General features: G+C 40.5%; 2 pseudogenes; both read left to right on the top strand.

The window, feature by feature from the left end:
- The first annotated feature begins 338 nt into the window (after positions 1 to 338).
- LOC101724869 (NACHT, LRR and PYD domains-containing protein 14 pseudogene) lies at positions 339 to 6,791 on the top strand (annotated as a pseudogene).
- Positions 6,792 to 11,651: 4,860 nt separating this feature from the next.
- LOC101724522 (CCHC-type zinc finger nucleic acid binding protein pseudogene) lies at positions 11,652 to 12,163 on the top strand (annotated as a pseudogene).
- Positions 12,164 to 13,776: the final 1,613 nt, after the last annotated feature.

Genomic DNA, 13,776 nt, shown 5'->3' with positions numbered 1-13,776 from the left:
CGAGATCGAGATCAGAGATGAGCTAATAGGGAGAGAGATGATTGGCTATTATTGTAGTTTAGGGCACGAGGTTGTCAGTGGGGGAAAAATAATGCTGAAGGAAAAGGAAGGGTCTGCTCATGGGGAGTCCCTGCATGCTTTGTTAAGAAGCTTAGACTTTACCCTCAAAACAATGAGGTGCCTTGTAAGATTTAAAGAGGACAACATGATTAGATTTGGTTTTTAAAAAATTTCTCTGATGAAAACCACAAGTACCTGTGGAGCCATTTCAAATTTTCCTATTCCCTTTTTGATTTGTGGCTTTTGGTGGTAGAGTTTGATCTGCACCACTAATACCCAAGAGCCTGAAACCTGATCCAAGGACAAGATGATAGATTCACCAACATTTTCCTCCTTTACTGATTTTGCGCTGCTTTTGTATTTGGACGAGGTAAATAATGAGGAATTAAATAAATTCAAGTTACTTCTAAAGGAGACCGTAGAACATGAGCACGGCCTAATCCCCTGGACTGCAGAGAAGATGGCCGATCGAAAGCAACTTGTTAACTTGATAAACAAATATTACCCAAAAAACAGGCCCAGAAAATGACTCTCAAACTTTTTGCTAAGTTGAACCTGACGGATCTGTGTGAGAGAGCAAAAGCAAAGACCAACTGGACAGCCAGAGACCATGGAACAAGAGGTGGCTGAGGAGGCACTAGATGAGGAGGCAGAGCTGAGTGCTGGAACAGAATACAAAATTTGAATAAAGGAAACATTTCACATTTTGGAAAAGAACTTTTTGCTCAGAAAACCTTCAGATTTCCACCATGGACCTTCTGAAGAACACCAAAAACTGTTGGTACATTTGTTTGATGTGGAAATCAAAACTGGTCAGCAGATACAAACAGTGGTGCTTCGGGGAGCTGCTGGAGTTGGGAAAACAGCATTGATGAGAAAGGCAACGTTAGCCTGGGCTGAGGGAAATTTCTATCAGCACAACTTTACCTACTTTTTTTATCTTAGTGGGAAAGAAATTAGTCAGGTGAAGGAGAAAAGCTTTGCTCAGTTGATATTAAAGGACTGGCCTAGCACTGATATCCCCATTGAAAGGATCCTCTCCCAGCCAAGTAATCTCCGTTTCATTATTGATAGTTTTGATGAACTAAACTTTGCCTTTGAGGAACCTGAATTTGCACTCTGTGGTGACTGGACCCAAGTACACACCGTGTCCTTCCTCATAAGCAGTTTGCTGAGGAAAGTGATCCCTGAATCATCCTTACTGGTGATGGTAAGATGCACAGCTTCTAACAGACTAAAGCGTTTGTTGAATCAGCGTTTGTTGAGGAGTCAGCTTTATGTAGACCTACAAGGAATGTCCACGGGTGCAAGAAAGGAGTATATTTATCAGTTTTTTGAAGATAGGACCTGGGCCACAAGCACATTCAATTCAGTAAGAAGCAATGAGATGCTTTTTAATATGTGCCATGTCCCCTTGCTGTGCCGGCTCATCTGTGCTTGTCTGAAGCAGCAAATGGAGAAGAATGACGATGTCATGAAGATGTGCCAAACAGCCATGGCTGTGTTCACATGCTATATCTCCAGCTTATTCTCACCAGTAGGTGAATACTTTCCTAATCTACCCAATGAAGCCCAACTGAGAAGCCTATGCTACTTAGCTGCCAAAGGAGTGTGGACTATGACACATGTACTTTACAGGAACCCTCTCAGAAAGCATGGGTTCACCACTTGCGATACCTCAGGTTTCTAGTCATTAATACTCTTCAGAAGGACACAGAGTATGGAAACTGTTATGGATCCACCCACCTACATATTCAGGAGTTTTTTGGAGCTACGTTCTATCTGCTGAAAAGTGATTTGGAACACAAAGAGCATTCCTCCCAGTCTTTGGAAGATTTGAACCTGTTACTTGAGAGCAGAAGTGATCAAGACCCCCCTTTGACACAGCTAAAATACTTTTTGTTTGGCCTTTTAAATGAAGATCTAGTAAAACAACTGGAGGAAGCTTTGAAATGTAGAATGTCCCTGAAGATAAAATGAGAAGTACTTCAGTGGGTGAAAGTACTAGGAAACCATGGCACTTTTCCACCATGGCTAGTATTTATGGACTTGTTTCACCATCTGTGTGAGACTCAAGATGAAGCATTTTTAGCCCAGGCAATGGGAAATTTCTCAAAGGTCGTCATTAATATGTTGAAGGAAATTGATTTGCCTGTATCTTTATTCTGCCTTAAGCACTGCCGATGTTTGCAGACCCTTAAACTGGCTGTAGGTATTGTAAACTCGAGCCCTGCAGCTGAAAATGGGCAAATAGATGGTTATCACATTACTCATTGCTGGTAAAATCTCTTTTCTGTGCTTAATACAAATGAACACTTGATGCAACTTGACTTGAGACATAGCAACCTTGATGAGTTAATGAAGATTTTTTTGTCAAGAACTAAGGCATCCAAACTGTAAACTACAAAAACTCCTATTGAGGTGTGTTTTTTTCCCTCATGGCTATCAAGATATCTTTAGTTTCTTGACTTGCCAGCAGAATCTGATGTATCTTTTTTTTTGTTAAATTCTTTTATTGGTACATTTTAGGTATACAACACAATTACATTTCTCATTGGGAATTGTACCTTTACATAATGCATCTTGGTTCTTATTTTTTCCCCATTCCTAGCCCTCCCTTCACCCCCTCCACCCTTCCCTATTTACAAAGACTTTATTTCCATTTTTTCCATTTCTCAGCATTTTTCCTTTCCTTTCTTTCCTTTCCCCTGCCCCTCCCACTACCCCTACCCCTTTGGACCTTTTCTTCCTATTTTGCATTATCAATTATTCATTCTAATCATTGGTACATTTTAGGTATACAATATAAGGACATTCACCTTTGGAAATTTGCACCTTTACATAATCTCTCTTCGTTCTTATTTTTCACCCTTGACTAGCCCTCCCTTCAACCCCTCCATTCCTCCCTATTTACAAAGATTTTGTCCCTATTTTTCCATTTTCTGATATTAATCCCATTCCCTTCTATCCTTTCCCCTAGCCCTCCCATTTCCTTCCCCTTTGCCCCTTTTCTTCCTATTTCACATTACCTGTTATACATTTTAGTCCTTATTTACACTTTCAGTTTCTCACACCAGAGAAACTATTGGGTCTTTACACATGTGTGTCCTATTTATTTCACTTAAGAGTATCACCTCAGTGTGCATCCACTTAGCTATAAATGTCTCTAATTTCTCATTTTTTATGGCTGAGTAGTACTCCATTTTATAAAAAAAACCCCACATTTTCTTTTTTTTTTTTTTTAGGTACTGGAGATCAAACTCGGGTCCTTGTGCTTGCACAGCAGGCGGCGAAACCACTGAGCTAAATCCCCGGCCCCAAAACCACATTTTCTTTATCCGGTCTCCAGTTGATGGGCATTTGGGCTGTTTCCAGTTTTAGCTATCACAAACTGTGCTGCTATGAACATGGGCACACATATATCATTGTGGTATGATTCTTTAAATTCTTTGGGGAAGATACCCAGCAGTGGAATAGCAGGGTCAAATGGGACTTCCAGTCCTAGTTCTTTGAGGTATCTCCATACTGATTTCCACAGTGGTTGCACCAGTCTACACTCCCACCAGCAGTGGAGTAGGGTTCCTCTTTCCCCACAGCCCTGCCAGCATTTGTTATTGGTTGATTTCATGATAGCACCCATTCTTTCTGGAGTGAGGTGAAATATCAGCGTTGTTTTCATTTGCATCTCTCGAATGACCAGTGATGTTGAACATTTTTTCATGTATTTATTTGCTATTTCTACTTCTTTGTCTGAGAAATGTCTGTTCATTTCAGATGCCCATTTGTGGATTGGGTCTTTAAATTTGGGAGGTCTGATCTTTTTAAGTTCTTTATAGATTCTAGATAGTAGACCTTTGTCTGAGGAAAAGCAGGTGAAGATTTTTTCCCAGATTGTGGGTTGTCTCTTCACACTGCTGGTGGTTTTTCTTGCTGTGCAGAAGCTTTTTAATAAGAAGAGATCCCACTTGTTGATTGTTTGTGCTAGTTCACGGGCAACTGAGGTTTTGTTCATAAACTCTTTTCCTACACCGATGTCTTCAAGGGTTCTACCTAACCTCTGTTCCAACTGGTTCAGAGTTTCTATTTTAATATTTAGATCTTTAATCCATTTTGATTTTAGTTGAGTGCATGGTGAGAGATATAGGTCTAGTTTTAATCTTTGGCAAGTTGAAGCCCAGTAATGACAGACTCACTGAGAGAGAAATAGGGCAAATAATTCCTTTCACAGTAGCATCCAAAAAAACTGAAATACCTAGGAATCAACCTAATGAAAGAAATCAAAGACCTCTTCTCTGAAAACTATAACACTGTGAAAAGAGAGATTGAAGATGATATCAGAAAATGGACAGACATCCCCTGCTCCTGGGTAGGAAGGATTAATATAGTAAAAATGGCCATACTTCCAAAACTGCTATATAGATTTAATGCAATTCCAGTTGAGATCCCAGCAGCATACTTCATGGACCTTGAAAAAACAAATTCAAAAATTCATTTGGAACAAGAAGAGACCCAGAATAGCAAAAGCAATTCTAGGTAACAGAGACATGGCAGGGGGTATCACAATCCCCAACCTGCAACTATACTACAAAGCTACTGTGATAAAAACAGCATGGTACTGGCAAAGAAACAGACCCAAGGATCAGTGGAACAGATTAGAAGATGCAGAAACAACGCCAGACACACTCAGCCATCTCATCTTCGATAAAGGAGCCAAACACCCTCACTGGAGGAAAGATAGCCTCTTTAATAAATGATGCTAGAATCTGATATATCTTGACCTGAAAGGGAGTAAGGTAGAGGATAATGGAATAAAATCACTATGTGAAGCCTTGAAATACCCAGAATGTAAACTACAAAATCTGAGCTTGGAGTATTGCAACCTAACTGCAATTTGTTGTGCAGACATATCTAAGGCTCTCATCAAAAGCCAGAATCTGGTATTTTTAAGCTTATTGACCAATAATCTGCTGGATGAAGGAGTGAAGTTGTGTGAGGCCTTAGGACACCCAGAGTGTTACCTAGAGAGATTGTCATTAGAAAGCTGTAGCCTAACAGAAGCTAGTTGCGAGGATCTTTCTTTGGCTCTTATCAGCAATAAGAGACTGACTCATTTATGCTTGTCAAACAACAAAGTGGGAGATTGTGGAATAAAGCTTTTAAGTGCTGCCTTGAAACATTTAGAGTGTACTCTACAGAGCCTTGTGCTGAGGTGTTGCCATTTCACTCCAATTAGCAGTGAATATCTCTCAACTTCTCTTGTATACAATAAGAGTCTGATACATCTGGATCTGGGATCAAACTGTCTTCAAGGTGATGGAGCAATTCTGTGTAATGTCTTTCAGCAGCCGAGCTGTAATCTTCAGGACTTGGAGTTGATAGGCTGTGTTCTCACTACTGCATGTTGTCCAGATCTGGCTTCTGCTATTTTGAACAGCCCAAACCTGTTAAGCCTAGACCTTGGGTACAATGACTTGTGAGATGAAGGAGTGAAAATTCTATGTGAAGCTTTGAGAAATCCAAACTGTAACTTTCAGAGGCTTGGACTGGAATGCTGTGGTTTGACTTCCCTGTGTTGTCAAGATTTTTCCTCTGCTCTTCTCAGCAACCAAAGGCTGGTAAAAATGAACCTAACACAGAATACCTTGGGCCATGAAGGAATTAGAACTTTATGTGAAGTCTTGAGGTGTCTGGAATGTAAGCTACAAGTTCTAGGGTTGTGGAAAGATACATTTAATAAGAAAGCCTAGAGGCTGCTGGAAGCTGTGAGAGTTAGCAATCTGAACTTGGCCATTGATGATTCTTATAATAATAAAGAAAGGTGGTCCTGGGGTGGTATTTATGATTTGAAGAACCTATATCCCTTTAATAAAAATTTAGAGTTGCAAGGAAAAAAAAATTCCTCTGATGGCTGTAGAAGAAAGTTGAAACTGGGGCAAGAGAGAGGTTATGAATCTGGTACAGCAATATAGAATTGATCAATGCCTGCACGGAGCAGTTTGTGTTGGACACAAGAGGGCTGGGCCTGAGGGTTCTAAAGGTGGTAGCTTGTGTAGGTAGAATGCGATGAATGGAATATAGTGAATGAGGGACTGTTCCTCTGGTTTGGAATCTGTACATCCATTCATTTATTTCAAATGGTTCTTGCTTTTTGGCTGTGTAAATCTATCATCTTTAGGGAAATACAGATATTTGCAAGAGATGGGGGTGAGTTGTGATAATATATAAGTAAAAATCATTGTAAATCAGCTTTTGCTTGCTTTGTATAAAATATCCAGAATAAGAATTGCCTATATGAATATTTAAATTCTAGCTCTTTTTTTTCCCTTTGCCATGTTGCTCACTCGTGGGCCGTGTCCCTGATGCTAGTAGATGGGGGGGTCTGTATACAAGAGATGCCAGCCACTGTAATATTTTATTTATTGATTAATATATTTATAACTCCCCCTGAGTCCAAAAAGAATTTGAAACCACATTCTATGAAAACACAAATACCATACATCTGAACATAATAGATACAATTGAAGCAAAAGATGGATAGTCTTGGTGCTCCCAATGTACAAGCATCCATAACCTATTTTTGACTTCCCAGTATTGGTTTCTTCCTTCCTCCCAGTAACAGTATCCTAACTTTTATTCCGTGTTTCCTCTCCACAGACTATGAGTTTCCAAGGAAGATAACTCTAGCTTCTAAAGAATTTGGGACTCAAGCTCAAGAAAATCCACCCCTCTAATTACTTCTGAGTGGGCACATTTTCTAAGAATGGCTAATTAAAGGAAAACTTTGGCTCAGGGGATAAGTGACACACAGTTGACACACTTGGAAGCCATCTTGGGATGATACTGAGAAGCTCACCTTGAGCTGGTGCCAACCTTGTGGGGGCCAAGCTAAGATGTAGATTATAGTCACACACTTTGAAATCTGGGTCAAGGTGAGCAGCAAACTATTTGGTTTGGAAACCAATCAATTCCTCGGGCCATTCTGAGCTCGGTTTTCTGTCATCTAGAAATGAAAGATTTTCTAATGTGAAGCCCTCCCTGGGAGGGGCTTCTGGCCTGAGAGACTCACAACCAGTAAGAAAGAAAGGGAGAAGAGGCTTGAAACTGGTCACTGAAACCTATGTGATCTGGGTGAAAAGAATCCTCTTCATGCAGCAGATCACCAGTTACTGTTTTGAGGGTGGGGCTGGCAGGGAGGTCTTAGGGAGGGGAAGACCAGATTCAGAATCTCTGGGTTCCTTAAGAAAAGGCCTCTCTATAGAGGAAGGATTCCAAATTCCAAATTGCCTAAATAGTCAAGTAAGCAAGCAAACATTCAATTGTATTTACAACTGCTCTCCATCATCCAGTGACTGCTTGAGCCCTGCCTCCTGTCAGATCAGCAAAGGCATTAGGTTCTCACAGGAGCATGAGTCCTACTGTGAACTATGCATGCAAGGGCTCTGGGTTGTGTACTCCTTATGAGAATCTAATGCTTGATGATCTGAAGTGGAGCTGAGGTAGTGATGCTAGCACTGGGAAGTGGCTGCAAATACAGATTGACATTAGTGGAGAGGTCTGTTATGATTTATATCTAGGTGTCTTCCCAGAGCCTCATGAGGTCATAGGTGGGGTTTTTGGGATGTGACTGGATCATGAGTATGTGATACTGGATTAGTCCATTGATAGTTTTATAGCTGGGTGTGATGCTGGGGGATAAAGCCTGGTGGGAGGAGGTGGGTCACTGTGGGTATAGCCTGAAAGTATTTATCTTTCTTATTGCCTTGATTTTGCCATGCTTCCTGCCTGCCCTGAGCAATCCTCTGCTATGCCACCCTGTCTTGGAGCCCTTGCCTATGGATGGAAACCTCTACAAACTGTGAGCCAAAATAAACTCCTCCTTTAACTAGTGGTTGTGGAGTATTTTTCACCAGCAACAAGAAAGTAATTAGGATAAGATCCAACTGCACAGAGACCATAATAAATTTAATTGCTTGCAGAATCAAATCAAAACCTTATCAGGGAGTGGCAAGTAACAATTAAGCTGCATCTGGTAGCAGGGTTTAGAGTGGCAAATGGGTTGATGTACTTTGATTGTACAGCTGCACCTGGTGGCGGGTTTTTTACATCAGAATCTGACACTCTAGTCTGCACATGGCCTACTCATTATTTTATTTACCATTTCCATCCATTCCTTTTTCTTGCATTGCACACTTGTCTTGGTCACAGGTTTAGTAAGCCCACTAGCTAACCCTAACCAAAATAAGTAAAAAGCAAATGTCACTGGACAGCTTCTTTGAAAAGGAATAAAGACTCAACGGTGAGACGGCAGATGACTCTAAGACTGCCAACAGAAAGAAAGTTGCATTTAAAAGAAAATACAATGAGTGTGTTTAAATTATAGGTTAAACATATCAGATGGTCCACATTCTCCAAGTCTGCTTTATATAATATGTGCTGACTAGCCATTCAATGAAACCATAAAATCTTCAAAACTGCTTTGCTATGTGGAGATCAAGTACCCTGCATTAAAGGACAACCCTTGGAGTTTCCCAAAAGATAAATATTTGAACACAAAGAACAGGAGTAATTATTGAAAGTCACCACTTCATTGAATGTGTCTGCATTGAGAACATCATTCTAGGGGTTATTTGCAGCAGACATTCCTGCCCAATATTAGCAGGCTATAAGTGGCACAAGCTTCTTGCCTCTCCATAATTTGACCATTTTATATTAGGGGTCCCACCAAAGCTTTACGTGACTTAGATGGGCATGTTAGATAGCAGAGCTGGGTGAGTATGGCTCCTCACTAATGGCTGCTACTGAGACCTCCTAAGTCCTGGTCTGTGAAGTGGCAGGACCCTGCTGAGTTAACTTCCAGCCAAGGTCAGCTTGACTCCAATTAAATTCTTTTCCTATGAATGACTCGTTTGTTCTCTCCAGCAAGATATGCAAATACTTCCCTTTTACAGTCCTACCTGTGATATCTGCTATCGCCAGGTGTCCCAAAGTATTCCCTGCTCCCCTGCTTCTCATGCTTGTAATGACTAAATATTGGATAGCTTTGGTGACTTTTGTCTTTGCTGCCCAGCTTTCTCTTAAAGTCTCTGTGTCTGTTTTTCGTTCTCTTTCTCACTTATATTATACTGTCTCATGGGAGGTCAAAACGCATGGCCAAGGTCTTCGGTAATTATTTGGATTGTTAAAGCTAAGAAACCCTTTACTATTGGTGAAGAGTTAATCCTACTTGCTGTTAAGGACATGTGTTATGAACTTTTTGGAGAGACTGTAGTTCAAAAGGTGGTATGTGTTCCTCTTTGTCTAGAACCATAATTAGATGACTCAATGAAATAGCAGAGGATATTGAGACACAATTGTTCAAGAGGATTAACAAATCTCCATGACGTACAATACAGGTTGATCAGCCTATTGATGCTGACAGAGCAAGACAGCAATGCTTGTTTTCTGTGTGATTTTTTCAGGAGGATGTGCATGAGGATATGTTATGTGGACTTTTATTGCCATCCAATGCCATAGCTATGAAACTATTCAAGTCTTGGAATAATTACATATCAGAAAAAACTGAATTGGTCATTTTGTGATGGTACATGCATGGGTAGAGTGGCTGCCATGACTGGATGGCTTGCTGGTTTCAAAACTTGCATTCTGTCATCTATAGAGAAATGCTAGTAGCCAAAAAATGTCACCTGAATTTAACAACCCTTGCAGGACATGATTAAGTACACCAGCCACATTAAAGTCAATTATTTGGGTGCTACTGCCACCTATTGGAAGAAGGCCAGGTTTGTGCATTCCCCTGCAATAAAGAATTCCCTGTGAATCCCTGTAGTTTTGGAGAGATAGGACCAAAGATGCTGGAGCCTTGAAGTTGGCATCGCAGGGCATATTCTGTGCATTGTGGCCAGCCCTGCATTGTGAGACTGCACAGGACACCCTTCCAAGTTATCTGATGTTGTGAAAGCTAATCTGCAGTTTTATAAATTACAGTTAAACAACAGTGATACAAAATAATTCCTCTCTATAGACATGCAAATCTGCTCTGTGTGGCAGAGGTTCAGTGGACTTCCTTACACCTTTGTGCAGCAAGCTTGTTTTGCCTCCACGGGCACATTCATGTCAACATCCCTGCACTCCATATAATCTGAGATTTTTTTTTTTAAAAAGTTCCTTAAACTGGTTGTAACACATCATCAGTTTCCTCAATCACGAGTCAAATAAAACATAAATTAGTGTTCTTTTTTTATTGGTATGAGAGTCATACTCCCTCCCTTCTTTAAAAAATTCTGTTTTAACTGCACCACCCACCTTTCAGGGCTGAGGGAAATAGAATCATTTCCATTGGAAGGTGCCTTGGCTGCAGCAACTGAGGCAGGAATCTGGGTTTTGATGTGAGCTTCAAAAGACCAGACTTCCCAATAGAGTGAAAATGGCCATACTTCCAAAACTGTTTTACAGATTTAATGCAATTCTGATCAAAATTCCAACAGCATATCTTACAGAATTAGAGAAAACAATCCTAAAATTCATTTAGAACCAGAAGAGATCTAGAATAGCAAAGGCAATTTGGGGCAAACAAAGGCAGGAGGCATCACAATCCCTGGCTTGAAATTATACTACAAAGCTACTGTAATAAAAACAGCATGGTGCTGGCAAGAAAAAAAAACCCAAGGATCAATGGAACAGACTAGAAGATGCAGAAACAACTCCAGACATACTCAGCCACCTTATCTTTGACAAAGCAGCCAAACACCTTAACTGGAAGAAAGATAGCCTCTTTAATAAATGCTGATGGAAAAACTGGCTTTCCACTTGGCTATGATTGAAACTAGACCCGTATCTTTCACCACACGCTAAACTACAACCAAAATGGACCAGAGACCTGCATGTGGCTTAGGCAAGGACCCTGAAAATAAACAGCTGCTGCCTCACAAGCCTCCTTCTCCAGGCCTGCATCTGAATCTCTGCCACTGCAGGTCCACTCAGATGCAGGAGATCTAACTGCGTCATTGTAGGGAACAGGGGAAGGGGACATTACTAGAACCTCTGCAGTAAGTCCTAGTCTCCTGCGAGCCACTACCACACAATGCTAATTAATTAATTAATTTATATATATATATATATATATATATATATAAAAGATAGAAGAAATAAGACTTAGAGAAGAAGCTGAGCTTTGGGCCTGATCAGTGCTGCTGTGGGCAGCAAAGAAGGAAGACCCCCAGCTTGTCACACCTTTATTCAGTACATCAGGAGAAACAAATGTAACAGATGACTCAGGACAGAGAGTTCAGTACATGGGGAGAAACAAATGTAAAATGAGACTCAAAGGGCAGCAGCAGTGAAACTTCTGGAACAATGAGGAACTATACAGATGAAGATTTTGTTCCTCCCAGGAGGTCTTCAGCAGGTGTAATCTTGTCCTGGAGCATCACAGCATCACCAGACCATTGAAGTTTTAGCTGTGACTGGAGGCCAAAATGGAGTCATGTCCTGACAGGCCATACTGGCCTGTAGGCAGGAGAACTAGGCCTAATCATAATTTTAACTGTGAAATAATTTTTCCCCAAAATTATGTAGATTTGCTCCTGACAGTCATGAGAGGCAATGAATACTTCAAATGTGGATTATCTGGCCACTGGGCCAGGGAATGCCCTACGGTAGAGGCCATGGTCATGGAATGAGAAGCCATGCCAGAGGTTTCCAGTTTGTTTCCTCATCTCTTCCAGACATCTGTTACTGCTATAGTGAGTGTGGTCATCTTGCCAAGGCTTGTGATCTTCAGGAAGGTGCACACTATAACTGCAGTAGAAGTGGCCACGTTGCCAAGGACTGCACAGAGCTGAAGAGAGAGCAGAAACAGTGTTGCTACAACTGTGGCAAACCAGGCCATCTGGCTCGAGGCTGTGACCATGCGGATGAGCAGAAGTGCTATTCTTGTGGAGAGTTTGGACATATTTAGAAAGACTGCACTAAAGTGAAGTGCTATAGGTGTGGTGAGACTGGTCACATAGCCATCAATTGCAGCAAGACGAGTGAACTCAACTGCTAGCTCTGTGGTGTGTCAGCACATCTTGCACGGGAATGCATGATTGAGACCATAGCCTAATTATTTCCTTTGTCACCCCTCCTTTTTCTGATTGATGGTTGTATTATTTTCTCTGAATCCTCTTCACTGGCCAAAGGTTGGCAGATAGAGGCTACTCCTAGGCCAGTGGGCTTTACTTGCCATGTAAAAGGAGGAAAGGGGTGGAAAAAAATCAATTTACTGCATTTAACTAAAAAAAAAAAAAAGTTTATATTTATTTTGGTAGAGGTGTTATGTATAATGCTTTGTTAAAGAACCCCCTTTCCATGCCACTGGTGAGTATGGATTGATGAATGAAAAGAGTTGTCAGACCATAAGCTCATCCTGAGCTTCTTGAATATGTTCCCATGTAGAAGGTAAAAACAATTCTGGAAGTGTCTATGAAGTTCCTTGAATAACTTTAATTTTTTCTTTTTTGGGGGGGGTACTGGGGATCGAATTCGGATCCTTGCACTTGTGAGGCAGGTGCTGGAACCACTGAGCTAAATCCTCAGCCCCGAATAACTTTAATTTTAACATAATGATGGCCTTGGATTGCTTGACCTCAGTAGCTGTTAAATTACAGTAAGTAACATCTGTGTCAGTCCCTCATAGAACATACAGTTGAGTGGGAGTAAGGAAAAAGACAAGTGTGCGCACTGATGACCATGGCAGAGAACTCGAGATAGACCCCTAGACAGGAACACCTTCATCACAGTATTGGTGGTGGACATACAGATGGGGACGGCAAAGGTTTAGAACATAGTTTTTCAAAGAATAAATCAAAAGCCCAGAGTAAATACTGATACTCAGAATTAGCATAATTTAGAGCTATTCAGGAATTGCAGAGAAATGATTTTCACAGAAATCAAGATGTTATTGTATACTATATCACTTAGACAACTATTTCATTTGCTGTAATCAGTTTTTAAAAGTCAGATGGAAAAAGCAACTGAATTCCTAGAAAATAGAAAATGTAATTTTAAACTATTCTAATAAAGCTGGAGGAGGAAAAAAGTAGATAGAAGATCTAAATATTAAAACAGAAACACTTAATTTGCTGGAAGATAGAATAGGTAGAACTCCGAAGATATTGGTGTAGACAAAGACTTTATGAACAAAAACCAGATCCCGGAGGAACTATCATAAAGATTCAACAACTGGTAATTCATCTTCTTAAAAGGCTTTTTTGCACAGCAAGAGAAATCACCAACAGCGTAAACAGACAGCCCACAATGTAGGAAAAAATTTTCATCAGCTGTTCCTTAGACAAAGGACTACTATCTAGAATACTTAAAGAACTCAAAAAAATCACACCCTCCAAATTTAAAGACCAAATCTAAAAGTGGGCATGTGAAGTGAATAGACACCTCTCAAATGAAGAAGTAATGACAAATAAATATATGAAAAAATGACCAATCGTCATTCAAGAGATGTAAATTAAAACAACTCAGATTCCATTTCACTCCAGAAAGAATGGCTGTTCTCAAGAAATCAACCAATAACAAATGCTAGAGGGGCAATGGGGGAAAAAATCCTTCTCCACTGTTGGTGGGAATGTAGCCTCGTGCAACCAATGTGGAAATCATTGTGGAGATTCCTTAAAAAAGTAAAACTAGAAGTTCCATTTGACTCAGCTATCCCCCTTCTTGGTA

This window comes from Heterocephalus glaber, unplaced genomic scaffold (assembly GCF_053883595.1).
Source record: "Heterocephalus glaber isolate CG9 unplaced genomic scaffold, H.glaber_assembly_v1.0 deba00000470, whole genome shotgun sequence".
Taxonomy (NCBI): Eukaryota; Metazoa; Chordata; class Mammalia; order Rodentia; family Bathyergidae; genus Heterocephalus; species Heterocephalus glaber.
The sequence above is the reverse complement of the archived record's forward strand: the minus strand, read 5'-3'. Positions and strand labels throughout refer to the sequence as shown.